At 42.8% G+C, this 23,239-nt stretch overlaps 1 long non-coding RNA gene across 1 annotated transcript in view; it reads left to right on the forward strand.

Annotated features, from left to right (window-relative positions):
* LOC110358207 (uncharacterized) overlaps positions 1–23,239 on the forward strand; it is a 34,441-nt gene that overhangs the window by 4,797 nt on the left and 6,405 nt on the right. The window contains exon 2 of the long non-coding RNA XR_002412383.2: positions 18,192–18,306. This is a non-coding gene — a long non-coding RNA (uncharacterized LOC110358207). The remainder of the gene's footprint in view (positions 1–18,191; positions 18,307–23,239) is intronic.

Here is a 23,239-nt window from a genome sequence, read left to right on the forward strand (position 1 = left end):
TCCTGCAGCACAGATATAAGGGAGCAAATGCAGACGTCAGTTTCAGGAGCTTACTAACAAGTATGAGTTAGGATGAAACACAGATTCAGCACCAATTCAGGAAAACGCTCTTGTGGGACGGATATGCAGTATTGAGAACATAGTGCCACCTCAAACTGATGAGCAAGCAGTATAAGTTTATGGATGGACATTTTAAGAAAGCTTTAGGATGCATTATGGGAATGCAGATCGTGCTTTATGAATTATGCTCAGGAAATTAAGGCTTTTGGCTTATCTTAGGCCAAAAAGAGATGTCAAGGGAATAAGAATCAAAAGACTTAGTTTTAGGAGAAAAGTGGTGAAAGGAGAGAACTTTATACCTCTAACAACAAGAAATAACTAGTTACAAAATCAAAGTCAGTACAGAGATTAACTGAACTGACATAAAGATTACATTCTCGTCCTCCTGGAAGCCAGATGACAACTAGATTTGTCGGCTTGCCATGTTTGTTTCAGTGATGTTTTACTATAATTATTAGATGATAAGGTAAGGGATCTGCCGTATTGTGAATCTCCTTTGGCTCTGGATTGTTTCTTGCCAAAGGGGTAGTGGAATTCTTGATTTTTTGAAGCTTTACTTCCAAAGCCTGAGCAGCTTTGTCCCAAAAGCCAAGTACTATGTGGAGGCAGGAGGGAGTGTGTGGTGGAGGGATGTCCTTTATCCTGTTTCCCTTCAGAGCAGGCATGTAATATCTAGCTTTTGTCAGTAATGTTGATACAAATCTGCTTTTCATAATTTTTCCTGTTTCTCAGCAAATACCTTGATTTAAAAGGGAAGTTTCTAGCTGTTTTGTAGACAGGCATTTCTGATGGCTTGTGATTATTTTCCTGATTACTCCAAGGCTATGCAAAATGTCCTCTTTGAAGGAAGTGGAAAAGAAGTACAGTTGTGACTAAGTATAACTACCATAACAAGATAAATTAAGCTCACCAGCATTTAAAGAGACAGGGTAGAAGACATGGAAAAGATAAGAGGTCAGAGAGCAGAAAAATACATAAACAGCATATCTATATTACTTCAGGAGAAGGATTATTACATTTCCAGATGATATGAGTTTTGACACAGAGCAAGAGAAATGCAGCCATACAATTTTATAATCTTAATCTTTAGCAATAAAGTCACAATTAACCCTGCACATTTGCCAAATCACTCAGATTGGTTTGTCACACACTGTGGTTTCTCTTTTTTTAATTGTTTTCTTTATTGGTAGTTCTGAATACCAGTGCCAGATTCTGTCTTGTCATTTTCTTAAGGTCAACAGATAATTTACAATTACCTTGGGAGGAATTAGATCACTTCACAGAATCACAGAATGTTAGAGATTGGAAGAGACCTCAAAAGATCATCTAGTCCAACCCCCCTGCCGGAGCAGGAACACCTAGATGAGGTTACACAGGAATGTGTCCAGGCAGGTTTTGAATGTCTCCAGAGTAGGTGACTCCACAACCCCCCTGGGCAGCCTGTTCCACTGCTCTGGCACCCTCACCGTGAAGAAGTTTCTTCTTCTATTTAAGTGGAACCTTTAACCTTTTCACTTCTTCTGGAAAAATCAAGATGAGGGGTTAAAAAGCATCTGTGAGGTCCCCCTTATCCATGTTTTTCTGTTGTTTAGTTCTGTCAAGAAGTGTGGTGGAGCTGCATCTTAAAATTCGAACACCACAGCATTCAATACTGTTTCCATTTCTCTCCTTTTCCTTTCCTGACTGTGCTGTGATTTGTTTTCACTAGATTTCTCCTAAGTCTGCCCTGAAGCAAGTGCAGACTGAGCTGGGGATCCTGGCCTATTTTCCAGCACTGGCAGAAGTTAACCTCTTGTCATCGCAGGTTTGCAAGTCTTTATGTAAGAAGTAGGGACAAGCAAGCAAATTCCAGCTTTCTGTTACGCAGGTTCAGCTATCCCTTTATGTGACAGATGGAGACCCTAATTGACATTTAAGTGTCTGTGTAATGTGCCATACTTTCTACCTGGCAAAACACCAGGGAAAGGGATGGGTCAGCTTGGCCACCTGCAAGGACCTGCCCAAACTCCTACCTTGTCTCTGACAGCAGCCACTGGTAGGGATATGGGGGAGGACACTGACAAACCTCTAGCCTGGGGTTCTCCATGTCTGTGGTTGCAGCTGTAAAAGCCCCATAGCAGGAATGCTCACCATCCTTTTAGCAGAGACCACTCCAAACAGTTGCAGCTGCTTGGATTTGCAGTGGTTTTCCCCAGTTCCAGAAAAGTCTGAGGCTCACTTTTCTTTATGTGCATCTCAGGCCTAGTTCTAGAGGAAGGGAAAGCATAACCTCAGCTTTGTGCAGCTGTTTAAGCAGAAAAGGAATCCTGAATGTCTTCGGCTTAGGGATAAAGGGATTGGGAAAGCTCAGGTGTGAGTCAGCAGATGGACTGTGGACAACATGGATGCTGCGAGGGAGGTCAGGATGTGGAACTTCCACTGCAATGGAAACTGATATTGCCTTAGTGTGATACAACAGTGTAGAATGAGGCAAAGCACTGTAGAAAGAGGGTCACATCAGGGACCTGCAAATTCTGTCATTAACTTCAGGGCACAACTGACAAGACCTCATTCCCAGTGGGAAAGAAGATACCCTGGGAGGCCCAGAAGTATGCTTAGTTTATGCAGCATAGAGGAGGACAAGGGGGAGTGTGTAGAGAGTCACAGAGGCCATGGTTAGCCCAAGAGCTCTTCAATAAATAGCCGTGCTCAAGGTGGCAAAATGACACCATGCACACAGTGAAAGTAACTTTGAGGTACACCGCATAAATTTGGAGCCAATGTGTTTTCTCTTGATGTGGTCCCTAGGTTTTCTTCTCCTCCTCTGAATGATGACTCCTCTTCATGCTTCAGAAAACAAGAGGATTGATTTTTAAAGTAGCCATTTATTTTACAACAGCATGCTAGTGATAAATAGAGAAAAAAATACAACAGTTAATTAGTCGGCATGCTTTGGCAAATAGGATTAAGCTGTAGAAAGCAATAACATTTAAAAATCAATTCATTACAGATAAAGTACACTGGCAATAAATCTTGAAACAACTAAAGAAACAAAAATGATACTTAGACCGTACCTTGCACCTACTTCAGTGCCAGTCTGGGCAGAGATCTTGATTTTTGAGGACAGGCTGTTACACGTTGCATACAGGTATCTGTTACATGAACGTACAAAGGACGCAGCTCCAGCTTAGAGGCCCAGCTTTTTTTTCTGGAGCAGATTCCTTCCCTCTGATGCTGGAGAACAGAGCTGATGTGAACTGCTCATTCAGACACAGCTGGTTTCTTGGATGAGCTGAGAGATGGACGAGAGCACTTCTTTTTCCCTTGTGGAGGATTTTTTGCTTTGTGCCCACGTCCTTTTCTTCTGGAAGAGCAACCTCAGCACTGTGTTCTGGAGATGCTCTTTGCTTATCCTTCTCAGGTTCCTTCAGTGAGCAGCCTCGTTTCCTCCACAACTGTATGGCAATTTCCTAAGCCATTGTGTGAGGAGCTCCGTTCCTCTAAACAGAAGAGCAGCAAACAGTCTAGGACTCAATCTGTGTCAGTCTTAGCAGCCATAACAACCACTGTCTGTCAGGCCCCTAGCACACCCTCCTACCCTTCCTAGGATCTTGACTGTTTGGGCTCAGGGCCAGCTTAGAGTCACAGAATATTGGGGCGGAAGTGACCTCAAGGTCCAACATTTTCTGGCAAAGGCATGGTCTAGACAAGATGGCCCAGCACCCTGTCCAGCTGAATCTTGAAAGTGTCCAATGTTGGGGAATCCACCACTTCCCTAGGGAGATTATTCCAGTGACTGATTGTTCTCATTGTGAAAAATTTCCTGCTTATGTCCAATCGTAATGTCCCCAGGAGCAACTTGGACCCATTACCCCTCATATTTTCTATGTGACTCCTTGTAAAAGGGAAGTCTCAGTCTTCCTTGCAGCCACCCTTTAAATACTGGGACATGGTGATGAGGTCTCCCCTAAGTGTCCTTTTCTCAAGGCTGAACAAGCCCGGTTCCCTCATCCTTTCCTCACATGGCAGCTTCCCAGTCCTCTGATCATCTTTGTGGCCCTTCTCTGGACCATCTCCAGCCTGTCTACATTTTTTGTATAGGAAGGACCAAAACTGGACACAATATTCCAGGTGTGGCCTGACAGGTAATGGCTACAGGCATCACATCTTGAATCAGAAGTGTTTGAGAAAACACTGTAAGAAGCCTCAGTGGGAACGGCTGCCCTTCCCTCAGGAGGTGCTCTCAAGCTGGGCACTCTACCATGCTCTCTGCCTGAGGTACACTGCAGCTACGTTGCAGCTGTGCCCATGCCCATGCCTGCGGTCCAAGCTGGTCAACCACTGTGGATGGCTTCAGGACAAGGAATGCAAGAAGCATATGTATCCTGTTCAGAAAGTCTCCCTGGCGCTGGAAACAAAGCACCATATGCTCAAGCAGCAGGAGCAAAAGGATGAGTTCAAGGCAAAGGGAGCTGAGAGCAGAAGGGAGGTGCACAGGAGAGCCACCAGGACATCTTGCTTCATGCTCCCCCATTCCTCCTTACGGTGCACTGGTGGATTACACACAGCCACCTCCTCTCCCTGCAGCTCCAAGGGAATGCCTCTTCCACTTCATCTACTGATATCCTGCCCCCGAGGTTGCTACTGCTTATAGGCATCTTCTCATCTCTCATCACTTTTGGCCACCATCACCCACACCTGTCTTGGCCTCACAGTCTCTCTGAGGCCCTTGCTGTGTTAGCTGTCTGCCCAGCTCACCGTGCAGGTGAAACCAATAGCAGTATCAGCAGCAGCCACTGGGGCAAGAAGATCAGGTCCTGTACATGTGCCATTGTAGCCAGCACAGGGCATGGCAGGCAAGCCCCGGTGCCACTGTCATTGGTGCATAAGGCACAAAGGTTGCCTGTATTGCTGGCTCTTCACGCTGGGTCTGCTGGATTCAGACTGTGCACACTCAAAGATTTTTAGTTAATACAGAATCAACTAGGGCTTTCCTTTTTTGGCATGTATAGTTGAGACTGATAATGTTTTGTAACAGTTGATTGCCTTTGAAATGTATGGTTCTTTTACAGGTTTGTCCTGAATTGTATGTATTTGTTAATGCTGCCTTTTTTTTTTTTTAACTGGCAACCAACAGAAATATACCTGTATTAGGAACTGACATAAAAGGTTTATTGAGTCATTTGGAAGAATTTTTAATGATGTAAGTCACTTATATTCAATACTCAATCTCACATGGCAAAAGGAAATACAAAAAAAAGGGCTGCATAAACATTGACACTGCAACACACTGTGGAAACAATTTCTGAAGACCTCAGGTTCCCTTTAGGCTTCTGACCCGGTAGGCAAGAGCTGCAGATCAGCACCAGGACATCCTGTGTCTTCATGACACCCTGCCGACTTCGTGGATGAGGGATGAAAAGTGTGCCATCAGTCCCAGGGAGTCACCATAGGCATCCCAGTGACACTGGTGTGAGTTTCCCCAGTGGGGAAGAAGAACTCAGCAAGTCTCTTATTCATCCCTTCGGTGCCTGAGAACATATAGGCTTTGGAAAATAAAGTCAGTCTCTCTGTCTCTTCACTTTTGCCGTTTCAGAGAAGCAAATTGTTCATTTTCCTTCCAGCTTACATTTTACAGCCCTCTCTAAGTCCCAGTCCAGCCTGCAAACACGTACAGGGTCTTTTATCCCACCTTTGGGAAGTTCATATGTAAGTGAAGGAGCTGCATGGACTGCACGAGTCCCACAAAGTCAAACTAAATTATATACTGGGGTTTTGATTTTGTTTTACTAGGTTCTGGTGGCTTCAGAAGCACAGCAAGGGCCTCTATAATACTTACGAATCACTGATAGGATATTATCGCTTCGCAGGAGCAGGACAGAAAACATTCACAGTGGGTGCACCACAGAGGTGGTACCATAGGGAAAGAATTTCCCCATTTCCATGCAGGAATGAGAGAACCAGGTGCACCTTTCAGGGACATGTTTTGATGCAGGATTCATTTTTTAGCACCAGGATAACACCACTGACACTCAGAGTATTGCTGTAGTCAGTAAAGTAGTATCAAATAAAACACAGAGCTCTACATTTACTTTCTCCTGAAGATTTTTCTGTCAAATTGGGTCAACTTCTAAGTAAAGAAAGTGAACATTTTAATCTGTCAGCACTGCAAACCTAGCTTGGGATTTGAAGATTACTTTTCTGCTTAGAAATCTTGTGGAGTCTGATTTTGGCAAGCAGTATTGTTGGTGCATAAGACGTAATGGTATATAATCCAAAACCTAATCATTTCTGCTTTGCTTAGCTTGCCATTATTTTAGCAAACAATTGCTTTGGTGGGTTTGAGGGGTAATATGAGCAAATAAAAGCTCCATAAAGATATTTTTTCCAACATTGAAAATAAAACAACATCCCCCCAGTTTTTCAAGCAGTACCATTTGTGACCTTTATAAAAATACTCTCTACTGTAGACAGGAAAGCAGATCATAAAACTGCTCTGCCCAGATCTGCAGGGGAATCAAACAGATGGCGGAGCCCACTGCAGTTTGGATGAAGATTTCATAGCTAGATATGCAAGAAAATAGGAAAGTGGCTTCAAGGTCAGTGATGAGGTGAAAACAGTGGCCAGATATCCTTCAGCTATGAGCATATGTAGTCTTTCTCACACATTTAAAGGAAATGCATCAAACCCAGAAATTCCTTCACTACCACGAGCAAATGACCTGGATACAAGAAAATATTACAACATGGGGAGAATTTGCTTGCTTAACTGCCACTTTTAAAATGTATATTCTACACTGATTTTTTCGAATAGTTGTTTATGACCATTTATGTGTGTACATGTATGTATTTTTTAAATTCAGTTAGATTTGCAGATGGTTATATAGCAGATTGTAAATAATATTAGTTGTGAATTTTTGCAACAAAAATGATTCTCAAATAATGGTTATTGTTATTCAATTAGGTTTGGGCCCAACACGCATCTAGAGTTGTTGGCAGCTGATTTTTTCCACTGTGTTTGTGTCTTTTATGCCCCCACAAATCTCTGAATTGAGTAGTTATGACTTTAAATGGAAAATTTCCTTCCTGATTTGTTGTGTTCTTTTAAAAATAAAACCCCTAGCAATCTAGCTTATGATATCCATCAGGCTCAGCTACACAGATCTGGAAGCTGTACTTCTCTTTTGTTTATGCCATTAGTCTGGGTTTAGTTAATTTTCACGTCCAGATGTTTCTTGTGCCTTTTGTTTTTTTCCTTCTGGTTAACAGGATATAAATTACCTTGATAGGCCAGAGCTGTTTGTTCTGTTTTACTTGTTTAATTTCTGGGTACGTTTTACAGAGCCTGGTCGCCCATCATCACAAAATAGTTTTTACTGGCTTACAGCACAGATTTCGCTGCAGTTATTTAGTGGCATAAAATACGCACAACCGACAGAAGAATAAGTCTGAGTGCACGTCTTCTCTTTCATTAAAGGGGCACGAAGAGCTGCTCTGGTTGTTGGATCCAGCTCCCAGACCATGAGAAATACAAGGACTCTGGTTAGCATGGCTGAAAGAACAGAGATGTGGGTTCCAGTTATGAAGAATGACTCCTACTTGCTGGATTAAGTTGTTGCCTTCAGAAAGCAACATTAAACTGCATCATGTTTAGTATCTCCCTTCTATGAAAGGCAAGGGTTTTGGCTTTACTGTTTTTCAGTGAAAGGTGCTGCACAGCGGCGTTAGCAGACCTGCAGTGGGGTGACTGCCAAACAAATTAATTCTGTGCTGCATCATCTTCTGCTGAATCACTTCTGGTCCTGAGCTTTCCCCCTGAGGGAGCGGAGGATGGTGCCAGGGTTGGGGTAGCTCCTCAAGGTTTTTTTCCTGCAGGGGTTTCTGAAGAAAGATGGTTGAGGTGTGGTGGTGTTGATTATGCCTTAGTGGACTTGAGCAGATCACCACAACACTTCTTCAGTTCTGGGTGGTCTAGGTGCCTTTGCATATGGGTATGTAGCTACTGGATTATATAAATCACTGCAGCAATCAAATACCTCCTGCTGCTTTTCCAAAACACTGCTGCAGGGTCACTAACGCATTGCATACAAGGATCCCAGGGCACCTTGTACCTTTTTCTGGAGGCTTTGAAAACTTAAAGAGATGAGATCCAATGATCTTAGAAAAATACTGGCAATAGGTCCTCTCAAGTACTAAATCTGAGTGGCAGAGAGAGCCCTGCCTCATTCTGTGCTACCATTTCTCTGTTGGTAGTCAAGGGCTAACTAACATTCAACTATAGGCAGGTAAAAAGAATGGAACTACTTTTAAAATTTTCCAAAGCTTACAAAAATATGCAGAGTAATTCCTACTTTTTCTCTAACCAAAAAGCCCCTGATTCAAGGGCCTGCTCTTAGCAGTTACCATCTCCAGATGTTTCTTGGTGGGACAAGTCAGCCTACAGCAGCATTTGCTTCACTTAGGGACCAGCTGCAGGTCCCTCTTGGGCACCTTCTTTCCACCAACCAGCACAGCTGAGCAGAGGTTGAGAGTCACAGAGCAGCTGATGTACATACCAACCACTATCACTGAAGTTGCATATTAATCGTTATTCAGACTTACAGTGTCAAATGCACTGGTTTCAGTTTTATGCTAGCCGGTCAAGGTCTTGAGCTCATGCTCATCAAGGATCATGAAGGAGACTATGCAGCAAGTCAGTGAGATTTGTATGCTGAAAGTCACTCGTTCTTTGAGAGCGTGCCAAAAATAATATTTCAGAGGACATGTATAACTGCCAAAACCAAGCTGATGAATGGCTGTATCATTGAATTTGGATGCAGAATGAGGGTCAAGTTCAGAACAGTCTACTAGTAGGCTATTTACACAATCTAAGCAGGATGAGACCAGGGTATTTTGTAATCAATGCTTATTAGAAATAAATTATTTAGCCCTGTTTTATTCTAAAGTACAGTAGAGGGAGGGCAGAGAGAAATTAAATCTGGAAGGTAGATGACAAGGCAAGCTTAGGGCCATAGAGTGCCAGGCTTATCTGAGCATTTGGGAGTTGCCTCTAGTTAAGCATAGTAAAGCAAGGAAGGGAAATGCTGATGGTCTCTTTTGGAACCTGTACACATTCAGGGGTTGGTTCTGCAACACTGGTATTCACTCTTTTCTTCTAGAAGTGTAGTTGTTCATGGTGGATATTAATTCAAGACATGGGAATAAGAATTTTGTAGATGAAATACTGCATGCAACTTTTCCTGAAGATGAGAGGAGTTTGAATTTAAATAATGAGGCTTAGTTCTGAGAGCATACAGCCTTGCATTTCACTTTTTTATTGAAGAATTTTATCTCCCTGGGTAACAGGCAGGTGATATAGCAAGAAGCATATAACTTTTTCCTATCTGGAGAAAGATACAGGTCAGGTACAGAAGTTGTCAGGTCTTGGCTGAATATCCTTCCCTCTTAGCTTTTGCTTTTCAGTTTCATTTACAGTCTTCTCCTTAACCAGTGGGTGCTTTCCCATTGCTTTTGACTGAAACAGGGTTTTTTAATGGCAAATTACTTTGGACTGAAGCCAGTTTTAACCAGTTTTGTAGTCACAGACCACATGACCAAGAAAGTTATCGCAGTAATTCAGGTCTGCTGTGACAACTGATGAGAAGAAAATTGAGAGCATACCTGAGAGATAATAATAAAGTGACTGACAACCATGATGTTGCTAATTGCTATTAACTTAGGAAAAGAGCAACATCATTTCTAACATGCACAAAGGACGGTGCAGGGAGGTATGCTGGGAATGTCATGGACAATTTAATTAAAATAACTGAATATATGGTAAGTATGGCTACATCCTACTACAATTTTTGTGACCTCACTGGTATCCTTTCTTATACATCAGTCATAAGCTATGGGAGTCGTGACTAGCCAGTCCAAATCCATGCAAAAATGACCAGTCCTTGCTGTGGCACTGTGTCCAGATAGTGCCAACAGATAGATAACTAGGGAAACCACTTAGCATAAATTAGTTGCTATAACCAGAAAACTCATGTAAGACCTCATTATGCACATGGCTCAATGGAAAAAAAATATAATAAGAGAATAATAAACATGTAATTAAATGGAATTTAGAGCTGAGGCTATCTATCCAAAAACATCTGTATAGTATTGCCATAACATCTAGCGATGAAGAAATCATCCCCATTGGATCCAAGCATACTAGTTTAACAGATATTTGTCGTTTCTACATCTGTGCTTAGATTACTAAATGGCTTGTGCAAGGTAAATTAAATCTCATGGTTGAACACTACATTAGAAACATTAGCTAAGCTTTATAGACCCAAATGTTTGCAGAGCTATTCCAAATCACGAGTGATTATTCATACCTGTCTTTGTATTAATTTATTGCCTGCCCCTAAACTGGACTGTTGCTTTTCAGATAAAATGTTTCAGTTAAAAGAAGAACTGAACTCCAGAAAGACAGAAGACCTTGATTCAGCATAGCAAAGAGGGTGATAAGGATTGAAATGTTTGTGAATGATGTATTAGTTTGCAGTCTGAATTCAACTCCAGCAGAAATCTTGCCAAGATGCTTGATTCTCTTTCCACACTTACCCCTTGAGAGCAGATCTGGTAGCTGTCCATTTCATTCAGTCAACAGTCAGATTTTGAACCACATACTAAACAGTTATCAGTCTCTCACTCTTCCACCCAAGCAAGCCCATTTCAGTTATCTTTAAGGTCAGAGCTGGAGCAGGGCTGCACACATAAGGAGTTTGTCTTTAGCTGCACCCTTCTGCCCAGTTCCTGCTCAGACTCCTCATTCTGTGTTCCAAGACTGGACCACAAACAATTTCTGGTCAAGGACTTTACCACGTCTCAAGGATTTCTCCTCTTCTTCACCACCACCAGCCATCAGTCATGTGAGTCTGGGCTAAAAGTGTTGTCTGCTTTGTCACCTGGTCTCCTCATGCTTCCTCACATTCTCCCAAAACACCCCTTGCCCGCTCAATGAGGGTTAAACGTGGCTGGTACCAATTCTTGCAGAGTGTGTTTGTCTGTGTACAGGCACTGATGAACTATGGTCCCTCTCCAAACATCCCTGCAAACAAACAATGGCAATTCAAATGTTTGCTGAAAAACCAAAGGAAAGGGGTGCAAGCCTGGCTGAGCAGGATCGTCTCTCTGCTTAGGCACCAATGATTGAGGGGACCTGTCTCCACTGTTTTCTCAGCTAATTTCCAGCTATGTACTTAACTGCTTATCTAACTGATAACCCACTGTCAGCATCTATAATCAAAAAATACTGATAGGCTCTAGAGAGATGTATGTTTCACTCTCCAAGGCAAAACTGAAGGTGACAATGCTGCAAAGCCTGGATGGTGAGGGTGGGCCTTCATAGGAGGGAGGAAGAGGTGGCCGTACTTTCATTAGACAAAGAAGTCACATTTTTAAAGGTCAGATCTTTCATCTTTCATTTCCTAGGTAAAACCTGTCCAGTGCTTTGAAGTGCATTGCTGCTCTAGCTGTAAATAAAGAAACTTAAATGTAGGCCAGTTTATGAAGCAGCACTCAACACTATAGCTTACATGGCATCTTCTCTTTTGAGACTCGTAAAAAGCAAATTTATACCAAGAGGTGTTGCCTTACAACTGGTTTCAGATTCTTGTAGAATCAGGGATTGGAAATTAACACCTTGGCAATGGTGAAAACTGCTTTGTGTTTGGAGAGCAGAAGTTAAATGGCTAGCCTGCATCATTTTTTCCTACTTCACCATTGCAGCAGTGCTAAAAACAGACAAAAAACACCAACGGCTTGCCTGCTTTTATGAATTCAGGTTACCCTAGTTTATATGGATGTATGTGCGTGTGTGTATGCACAGTTACTCTAGGTGAATGGAAAGAAGAGCTCCATCTAGAAAAACTGTTGGGTATTTTGGGGCTGTTACAGGCTTAGAGGGACACTAGCAAAGGTTGGTTAATGCAACTTCAAAAAATGTGGCTCATAGATCAGAAAAAAAGGATTGTAATGCATTTAGAGTAGCCAGTTGTGCTTTATGAATAGGGTATCCCAGGGCAGTGAGTAGTGCTCCTGGACACAGAGTACAGCTGTATATACTCTTTATAGATGGTGTAGAAGAAGACCCACATGGCAAGGCTTGCCTTTACCATGTTAGGCAAGTGGCCCTTGGTGTGGTCTAAAGGAATGAAGCAGCTCACTGGCCTTTTTTATAGAATTTATCAAAATGAATAATAGAGAAAACATAAACTGAAACAAGCATACTACTTAGTTAATTTACAAAACTAATAAAAATGCAAAAAATACAGTAATCAAATTACGTTCTCAAGTAAGAATGAATAAATAGGTTAGCTACAAAGTGCTTTCATACCAAATTAACACAATATGCAATCAAATCAAACGATGAGGCTGTCACTTTCATTCTCAGTCCTTGTCACTAATGGAGTTGTGCTGAGTGAGTCACAGAAAGAGTTGTTTGCTTTCTGACCAAGAGTATCTGGCATCCTACTCAAAATACTCCATTTACTTGTCTGGGGAGGAGCACAGGTCACACAGCGTATGTGATTTGGACTTAGACCCTTACCAAGACAGAATGACAGAGGTGAATGATACTCCTCTTCCAATGCAAGTTATGTGCAGCTATCCAGGTACAAGCAATAACTCTTCACATAATATTTCTTCCAGTCTTCTGGCTGTTTCAGGGTGATGGGTGTCATTACCAACTCCCCTGTCCATGCACAGAGTTTGTGGGATAGCAGACCCACCTTCTTAACACAGACAGGATCGCTATGTGATGCATGATGGCAACTTTGGAACAGCTTTCAACCTCATCAGAACTACCTGATGTTTATTTTTATGAAACTGTGAAAGGTTTTTCTCCCTGAACTGTACACACTCACTCGTTTGTAACCAGGGGAGGAGGATGACAGGAGGAAGAGGGAAAATAATTAGGCTGAGGTCAAGCTGGCAGAAGAGCAGTTCAGTGAGGAGCCAGTGGTTGTGCCTGCGAGCCAGGTGAGTGCCCACCAGCCAGGGCTCGACTGGGGGGCAGAGCTGCTCAGGCACTGCTTGATTCACTACTGGTGACACACAAATTAATGGGAGGCATTATGGGGAAAAATTGGAAGGAATGGTGAATGTAACTGCTGAATCCCCAGGAAAATATGTGCTAAGAGAGGCTGCGCTTTCTGATGACTGTAATATTCCCTTCCTGAAACAAAGCAGAACACCAATGAATGCTGGGGATAAGAAGGGCTGGATTTATCTTGCATAGAGATATGCTGATAAAATAGTTTCTGGTTATTTCTCTCACTAAACTATCTCTCTAGCAGAGTTCAAAGGGAGATACTAGTGGCCTTTATCAAAAGAAAGAGCTTTCAACCCATCTGAAAACAACAACGTGCTGCCCAAGGAATATGAAGATAAGCTGCCATAATTTCACACTATTCTATTTTATTCCATAAGACAGACTATTACTTGCTTTCACAAATTTACAACAGCGACCATACAAATGATGGTTTGATGTCTGTGGTGGGTGCACTCACCTCCCCACCTTCAACAACACTAGAAACTTCTTGATTGGTGGACCACACATGATGTCTATGGTCATGTACACACCTGAGTCGGGTGTGAACCATCACATATCCATCCTGGTTCAGTGACTGTGGTCATGTACACACCTCAGTTGACAGACAGGGCCCTTAGACAATTAAATGACTTGGTTGAGAGAAGTTTCTATGGTATAAATGGATCTCGCTGGAGCTCCCATTTGAGTTGGTCCTCCTTGGAGCAGCAGGCCTGCAGTTGAGGACTCTCCCCTTAGGTCAGAACGCTACCTGAGGAAAGTCCTTGATGTTGAGAGCCTTGTCTCATAGGTGAGTGATTTCACATTTTAAATCATCATTCCAAAGTCTGGGGATCCCCTGAGATGTCTGCATAGTAATTAAATTCCACTTGGTATTCTTAACCTGTGAATTACTAAATGTTTGTCAGAGTGTAAAGTGATTTTGACTAAGAACAAATTTTATTCTTGATTTATCACCAGTTAAAAAATTTTGGCTGAAAAAAAAAAATTAATTCCCCTTTGAGTTTGCCATCTGCCTAGTTTGATTTGTGGTGTGCCTCTGCGACAATGTCATGTGCAGTCTCATGGTTTAACTAGTAGGGGAGAGAAAGAGGTAATTGCAAAATGTACAATGACAATGAAACAGCAAATCTAAGTGGTTATGTTAGCAATTATTCCTGATGTGTGAATAGTTCCACGATATGTAATTTTCAAGAGGAAAATTTCTTTTAAAGTAAAGTCCTTTCTAGAATTCTAATAAGGGCCAGAGGAAATGAATGCCGAACCTCGTTGTGAGTTGGGTGAGCAGCATGAATGAGAGTTAGCAGGGAAGTTAGCTGAGGTGTCACTTGTTGCTTCCTGACAGCTTCAGGGAGAGGATGTCAGTCAAGGATTGACTCTGAAGAGAGCAGGCATCAGCCTGGCTGTCATTGTTGGGGAAGTAGATGGAGTGTTGCAGTCTTTGGATGTGCAATAAACAGTCAATACAGGAAACCAGTTCGACATCCCTCCTCTGAGCAGGTCACCATAAGCAAAAACCAGAAATTTCTAGCAGGTGGTGAGAGGAAAGCCCCCGCACCAAGCACAGCGGCCTGCTTCTTTTCTGATATTGTTCTAAATAGTTGGGAGGACACTGAAGACAACACCTCTGGAACAATGGCATTGACATTAGTAACTTTTTAAGTGAGGATTAGCCAACCGAAAATGGGTTGTGGGACAAAATAAATACTCTATGACATTCTGATTATAGCAGTAGGTGCTTGTTTAACATGGCTGGGAAGACTGTTATTAAAATAAATATTTGTTGCTTAGATACCTTGTTAGTTCAATAGCCTGGAAATCTAGTTTGTGTCATTAGACTGGTGGTGCAGATATTTTATAGATATGTTGTTACAGCCATTGCAGGCAGACCTAGGAGGCAGAGAGGGAACTCCTCAAACACTAATAAGAAATAAAGCAGTTACTAGAAGCAGCTCTGACCCAGAGTGCAAAGCTGTCCTTGGAAGACAAGCAGCTTTCTGAGTGGGAGCAGGAGAGGAGGGTAAGTGGGAAAACAGCGGTAAAAGAGGGGGGAGACCAGCAGCAGAATGAGCCACAAGGGGAGGGAGCATGCTGCCTGATAAATGCCACCCCAGCTGCAACACTGCTGATTCAGGCTATGTCCATATCAGTCGGCAAGGGGGAACAGCAAAGAAAGACCTTGGACACCAAGGGGTGGTCTTCTTACACCAAGGATCTGTCATCCTTACTACATGAATTTCAAAGGTTTTACTTGAGTCTGGCTCTGGACTTGTGTCATGAGCTGAGGTCCCGTCAGTGGCTGGAGCACCATAGATATATTCCTATGGTGTCTCTTTTGAATTTGTGTTGTCCGAGCACAAATAAGCACCCAAATACATCTAATTTAAGTCAGCACAAGCCTATTTTTTAGGCCTCTAGTCCATGATGTAGAAATGTTCATTCCAGCCTTCCTAAAGCAAATTCTCTGTTTCACTAAGAGGGGCAAAGCAGTGTCCCTAGAAACTTCCAGATAGGAATTCAGCATCTTTGATTGAGCATCTCTCTCTCTCTCCATTGATAATTTAAGAAATGAGTAGGAAATGCTGGATGACTCATTCTACCAGAGATATTGCCTTTCTGTGGAGGATCAGCAGCATTTTAAAGAAAAGGCAGTGACAGTAGCATGTTCATCTGCCTCTCCCTGCCATCTCACCATGTAATCGGACTAGGAAGTGGAAAACGTGTCTTGAGTGTGAGCAGCCTTGGCTCTATGCTTTCCTCAGCCTAAGAAGATCTGGTTTTGTCTGATATGAGCAAATGCCACCCTCATCATGGAGGGAATCCAGAGAGGGAGTGTGAGGAACCCTCTGTCTCTGCTGTTGACAGAGGGCCCCTCTGCAATCATTAATGGGGCTTAGCTCCCAAACCTCGTGGAACTCAGCAGGAAAGGCAGCAAGAGGGAGCTTGAGTCTCATGTGGGAAGTGGCAGGAGACTCTGCTCCTTGCAGTATATCAGTAACAACATAAGTGGTCACCAAGTAAGAGGTAGGGTATTTTGAGATAAGACACCAACTGCCCCTTCTTGGAAGCTAACTGGAGCCATTTTCCTCTTGCATCTTCTGCTTCTGGCTCCAACACCCTCACCTTCCAGCCTGAGAGGGATCAGGGCAAGCAGAGAAGTTCTTCATGTGTTTAGGTCTTTACCAAAACAGGTCCCAGGGGAGTACTGTACCCTGTACACAATGTGGGCACCCGAAAGGTCTCACTCTGCAGATTTCCTTACCATAAAGCACATGAAAGCTTGAAAAACATCACTCCCCACTTGCTGGAGACTGAGTCAAAAGTGAAAGCACTAGGGTTGGATCCTGATTTCAGACACAGAACTCCTGGAGCAATGCTGGCACACAGATAAAATTTTCCCCGTACTCCACCTATTTCTTGGAGTTTTAGCAGCAGATATATTATAAACATTTATATTTCTCAATTCAGTTTATACCATTTCAACACAAGGGGCTTTGGCAGATGGTAACCCTTGCTGTAGCAGTTTAAGATGTTATTGCTTTCAGCTGCCCACTCTGTCCCTCTGTTCAAAGTTATAACCTTGTAAGAGTAAGCAGAAGGGCACGTGCACCCAACTGCATCTGCTCCCACACTTTGAAGCCTTCAATGAGTGCTGTGGACCACAATTTGGAGCAACCAAGGAACGGGTGACATTTCCTTCTCCTCACATTGCTAACAGGCTGATAACCTTTGCAACTGGGAGTAAGCAACAGCTGGAGCTGGTCACATATTAAAACAGTAGCTCAAGTTTCTTGAAGTTCATGTGTGGCAGTTTTAAGCTGCACTGGTCCTAGAAGGACTTTACTTATATACAGGGTGTTTCAAAAAGATTGACCCGATTTCAATTCCAGTTTCTTTGAAATTGGGTCCGTCTTTTTGAAACACCCTGTAGTAATGCAGGTACACTGATTTGAACAAGATGGTTCATGCTTGAGTGTGTAGCCGTATCACCATTTCTGCTCTTTGTGCTCCTAAAGAAAGCAAAGCCATATTTTATGAGCAAACCAAACTATCCCAGCAAACATGAACTCTTGCCGGTATAGCTGGATCTGCATCAGAGGCTTCTGCTGACACAGCTAAGACAGTCAAGGATTATTCTTCTTGTCCCTCCTATCAACACACCAGGCTGGAAAATATCTGTTGTAGAGCCTGAAATAAAAGCAGTCACAATAGTTTTTCTTTTCTGCAATGCTCCAATTTAAACAGGGTCATACAGGCAGCATCCATGGGTGCAGTTTTTCTGCTGAGATCGATTTTGGTGTCCTGAAGAATTTGACTAGTCATAATGTAGTGCAGATGTAAAACTAGAAAGCCCAATTACGGCCAGGGTCTGTCTGTACAGCTCTCAGCTTTGGGGGTTGGAGCCCCAAGCACGTTCACTTGAGAGCAGAAATCTGCCAGAGAAGCCCTGTAGCCAGCCTCTGAAAACAAAATATTGGGAGTGCACATGAAGAAGAGGAGCTCAGAGTTACATCTACCTGCTGTGCTGTCTGCTTGTATAAGCATTTTTTACTTATAGAGAAGCGATTATGGCAGAGTACAAATACTTCCAAAACAGTTCTGAGAAAAGTGTTGAAGGAAAAATGTGGATTAGCAGGGATGACTGGTTAAGCACCCATGTCTCCTCTTTTCAGGACAATGGAAATATTTTATTATTACTAACCTATTCTAGGAAAGGCAAGTCCTCCATTCCTTTCCTTGTCCCTGTTGTTTAATAATGAGTGTGATGAGCCATGTGGTGTCCTATACAGTCTTCAGACCAAGTACCTATGGACAAGTTACTAACCCCTTAAAGTCATGCAAGTAAAATCTTGATCCTTCTGACTTCAGTGGAGCATGGATTTTACTTTATGTGCACAAACTTGCCTGTGTGTATAAAGTCCTTTCACACCATGTTCTGCTGTTGTGTAATAGTTAAATTATTTCCCAGTATTAATGTTTAACATAGATTTTTTTCCCAGTTTTAATGTAGAGTTAATCGATTCCAGTTCTGCCCTGAGTTTCTGGTAACTGAACCATACTTCCTTTGCAGATGGGTGATGCATGGGGATGTTATCTGAACCTGGGACCAGGAGACAAAGAACCTGATATGTCATGGCCTTCCACTCCCGCAGCTGATATGTGTGATGCTCCCCCAGTCTGCACTGGTGAGTCTGTGCTCACTTTTCAGTGGTGTGAAGAATAACCCATTCTGCTGACCAGCAGACAAGGAGGTCCACAGATACACACTTTCTCATCTTGCCTCTCCTCGTAACTCCTCAGTAGCCTTGGGCATTTCATTTATTGTCCCTCCCCTTTTTCTCATATTTATAAACCAGGGATAATATTTATACACTGTTTCAACTGTTACAATGACTATTAATTACTGCTCACACGCCACTCTGGAAATTAAGGCATTGTGCAAGTAGTAAGTGTAAGTCAATTATTGAATATTCAGAATTATTTGACTCTATGTGCTATTTTTAGCTCTTGATTCTTAGTCTGTACAGAAAACATTCCTATTTCTTTCAGTATGCAATAATGGCAAAAGGTATATATGGCCTGAAGCTGTCTGCTACAGAGACAGCAAACTCTCCAGATGCCTAGAAAACAAATAAATGTTTGCACCATCTTCTAAACCCACTACTGCACCTTCTTTCTTCCCTGTCACCTCTCTTCCTTTCTTAGTGTTATATGGTGTGGTTTTCCCACATGTTGCTACATCAAACCTGCCTGGAGGTTCTGCCCACCTGGAAACTGGTGCTAAGATTAGCCTGTCCCAAATGTTATTTTCAAAACTGATTTCATTTCTCTCTTCCAATGTCATACTAACTTGTTCATACCTTTTCAAGTTTTAGACTAGAGGAAAATAAATTCTGTATTTTCAATTATTTATGACTGAAAAAATCATTGAGTGTTTGACTGAACTCTATATGCATGGCTCAGATAAAGAGTTTCTGTGTCATCAGATATGAGTCAGTCATGGTCCATCTGAATGGATGTTGCTTGGACTTTGGCTGTCTTCACTGACTCACAGTATGGATCATGTGTATATGTGACGGTGGAAAGAGGCACAGAGATGCAATTCGCCCATTTTGTGCTGACTTGCCCCCTCAGGAACACTGAGAAAAATCAGTGCCTGTGTTGTGGGGACCACCACTGAGGAAGATGCATTTGCTCATTGAGTAGATTACTGTCATTATTATGCCTCTTCTCTCCAATGTACGCTGGGTTGTTTTCATGCTGTGGAGAATATTGACTCTTGCTCTGTGGAGAATTCAGCAGAACCTCCTTCCCCATGTCTGCAGCAGTCATGGAGAAGAAGAACTTAATATTTGCACCAAAATAATCATGCAGCAAAAGCCAAAGTGAGGATTTAAGGAAATGAATGAGAGCTGCATGCTCAGCCACTCATCTTTATGACCGGGCAAGATCAACATTCAGAGGACAAAAGGTTATAATAAGTTTCTCTACTGGGTATTTCTCTTCTACAGACAGTTTTGGTGAGTCTACAGAGACTAACTCAAGAAATGCCCGTAATTCTTAAATTCTCAAATCTGTGCACTGCTAGTAACTGTTCAGGGAGTACCAGATAAAATCTAAGGAACTCAGTGACCATTCTCTGCTACACAAATAGCACAACTGCTGGAAGTGAACCTAGGAAAGAGGAGACCGGTATGTTTACACTGGAGTGGAGGGTGACCAGGAGACTTTTCAGATGGTCTCCTAACGTAACTGTTGCCCTTGAGATCACCCTTCCTCATGTGAAGCATGATTCAGGATGCTATAAAGCCTTCATTGCCTCAGGCAGCATCTTTTTCCAGAGGAGTAGTAGGAAGAAAACACAGATGTAGTAAGTTATAAAGCAATACAGAGGCATCAACTGGTTCTTCTGGCCTAGTCCCTGAAGAGGAGGCCAGAGAGGCAGACCAAGATCAATGACCATCACTCTGACCTTGTCTTGATTCATGCACAAAGCCAAAAGCCATTCATTTTACTGGAAAAAAAAAAAAATAGCAGGAGTTGTACAATATTTTTTGTCCCAGAAAAGCCAAAATGCCTGGAAAGGGGTTTCTTCCCTCCACAAAGATGTGGCTCTGAGAAGGCTGAGAATGCTGAGGCTGGGGAGAGGGAAAGCCTGTAACTGATGGATGATACTGGTTTGAAATACTCTATATGCAGCTTTTTCTGGGTAATGTTAGTGGATTCAAACCTCTTGGATACAAAGGGATATTGAAATGGAACCTCTGGGGAGAGACATGAGCTTTCTCCTGTATTAAAGGAGATTAAGACTCAATAGGGACTGGACTGAGTGGGAGGTAATTTCTTGTGCAATGACAACAGGCTATGGATGCGCACGTGGAAGCTCGTGCTGGAGCAGATTGGACCCGGCAGCGAGGACAGCACTGACTGAACTGGTGGTGGAACCAAACATGGGTTTGTGTGTGCCTGTATAGGCACAGTCATGTGTTTCATTAAATTCAAGTGGTTGTGCTGGGGATGAACGTGTCTGAAGAAGGATCATTGCATGCTAAGGGTGAGGAACAGAGATCAGCAAGCAAGGATCCTGCTAAGAGACCAGCGAGCTGCAGAAAGGGGCAAGCCTATGCAAAAAGAAAGATGATGTTTAGAAACTCATTGAGGCAACTGTGAGTCGGACCCCAAAGCCAGGAAATGCTGCCATGTCATACTGCATATCCACATGTATTATCAATGGATGCGAGATATGAGACCCTCGTATTGGATGAATAGTGGCAGTTTAGGAGTAAAAATGTGGAGAAATGATGGCAGATAGTGTGGCTCTGTGCTTGCAAGGAGAAACGCATGTAAAGGACAGAAACCATATAGGATACAGAAATGGTTGTATGTTGTACCCAGCAGCTACAGAAAACAAACAATGTCTTGAAAAAGCAAAGCTTGCATCTTGCTGGGAGGATAAAACTGTACAAAAGGGTTTTCCATTGGAAAAGGAAAAGATAACCTGTTCAGAAGGTGGTGTCTTCAGTGACATCTTGTTTTTTTCTTGGTGTGACAGTTACCATGTTGAGTCTTGGGGTATGAATTGTGCTACAGTAACACAAACAATTAAATACGCCTGTTTAATTAAGCACATCTGAACAGAGAGGAAGGAGTATTGGACACTGAAAAGTGGCAAATTGTCATTCTGCAGAGGAAAGGGGTTGAGTAACAGTCAGAATGACTCTTTGTGTATTCCCAGCATGTCCATGCAGCAGCTACAGCAGTAATTTAGTAATCAGTTAGAGTCAGGGTGCATTTGAGCTGTTACAAAATACATGGTTTGATTTGGTTCCATACCAGAGCTCTTCTGCTATTGCTGTTATGGTTTTCCATTAGTATATAATGTTCTGCCTAACTATATTGTAATAGCACACTATGGGCAGCTCTGTGCTCTGCCCAAAACACAATATTTTTAAAAAGAACTGTGGATTTTTAACCCATTCATATTTTATGACTAAGATTATTGAATTACTTATAGCACTACAATAATTTTACTCAGGAATCACAGTGACCTTTTGCTAATAGGCAGTATAACAAGTTGCTCCATTACAATGTGGCCTCGTCTTCCAAAGTTTGAAACTTGGCAGCTGAGAAGCAGAAATGGAGACAAGATGAGGGACTTTCCCATAGACTTCCTGAGGAGTCAGACATGAATTAATTACAACACAGGCAGAAATGCATAGTGGCTGTTGCTTCAGGATATAAACCAGAATAATGTCCATCAGGAAAGCTGATGTGATCTCAGATGAGACTGTATAAAAATCTGACCTAGGACATTTGGACATTGGCTGAGCCTGAAGAAAGAACTCACAGGAGCTGTTAATGCAAGCATAGATATCGATCCTCATCCTGATGCCTGAGCGGGCTCATTCGTTACTTGACCTCAGCTCCAGCTTGGGTTCAGCATTGTGCAGAGACAGATTCATGGGTTGTCCCAGAAAGGGCACACTGTTCAGCTCACCTCCCAGACACATATCTGAAATGTTTTCCAGCCCTGAGTGTGTAGAGGCTACATGTAAAGAGAAATAAAGCTATTTGTACCTGGCGTGCTGGGGGAGCTTGGAGGATGTGCCCTCTGACTCAGGCTGCTCTGCCACCGCTGCGGCAGAACCACGAGTCTGTTCCAGCCTCTGTACAGCTGCCGATGCAAATGCCTGGCAACAAGAGTACCAAAACCTATCATTAGTAGCTCTTAAACACAACGTTTTGGAAGCAGCGTAGGAAAACACAAAACCTCTGGTTGCAGGAAGCTAGGATAACATCCTAGCAGCCCAGGAGAAATCAAAACCTGTGTACTATCACCCCTGTTCTGAACAAGTCACAGAGGCTTTCAGGCACTGTGGTGACTTGTGGCCAAGCATGCCATTACTAGAGAGGGCATGACACCTCACTGAAGTCACATCTCCAGACTGCACATAACTAGGTGAGCCTGTCATCTATGGTAAAACAGGATACAAGCATGACTGTGCTTCCTTGCCACCATCAGCTTTCTGAGGATGTGCTGTGGCTTTAGCAAAGCTGCTTATCTCACTCCTCTTGAGATGCCCCTGTACTGTAGTTCTGCTGAAGTGATCAGTGATGAGAAGAGAAACAGGCCATGGGCCTTCCGTCTCTTTGTACAATCACATAATGCATTTTTCTAAGCCCAGTACAAAGCAGCAGAGCATCTTCCCTTCTGAGGCACCATGTCAAAAAACGGTGTTCCCATTCCTCCCGTCAGGTCCTCAGTCCCCATGCATGCTGCAGATACCTGCTATCTCCCAAAACTAAATAAGGAGCAAGCCGAGCACAGCAGTCCTGAATATGTCCATTGTCCAGTCTGGAGACACCTTGGGCGCTCAGTTCAGTTGTCCAAACATAACTCTCCTGTGCTGTTTCAGATGTCCTCCTCTTCCCTGCAAACTTCTGTGGGGCCAAAGGAAAAACAGGAGACCCACAGTCCTTTGGAGAGGTGGCTGGAGAGTAAATGGGATTCCCTAGAGTACTGAATACAGCACTAGATATCTACGATTAGAGAACAGATTCAAACCCTCTTCTTCATCTTCACTTTCAGACACCTAAATATAGTTGTCTGCAGTACGC

The sequence above is a fragment of the Columba livia genome, chromosome 1, assembly GCF_036013475.1.
Source record: "Columba livia isolate bColLiv1 breed racing homer chromosome 1, bColLiv1.pat.W.v2, whole genome shotgun sequence".
Classification (NCBI taxonomy): Eukaryota; Metazoa; Chordata; class Aves; order Columbiformes; family Columbidae; genus Columba; species Columba livia.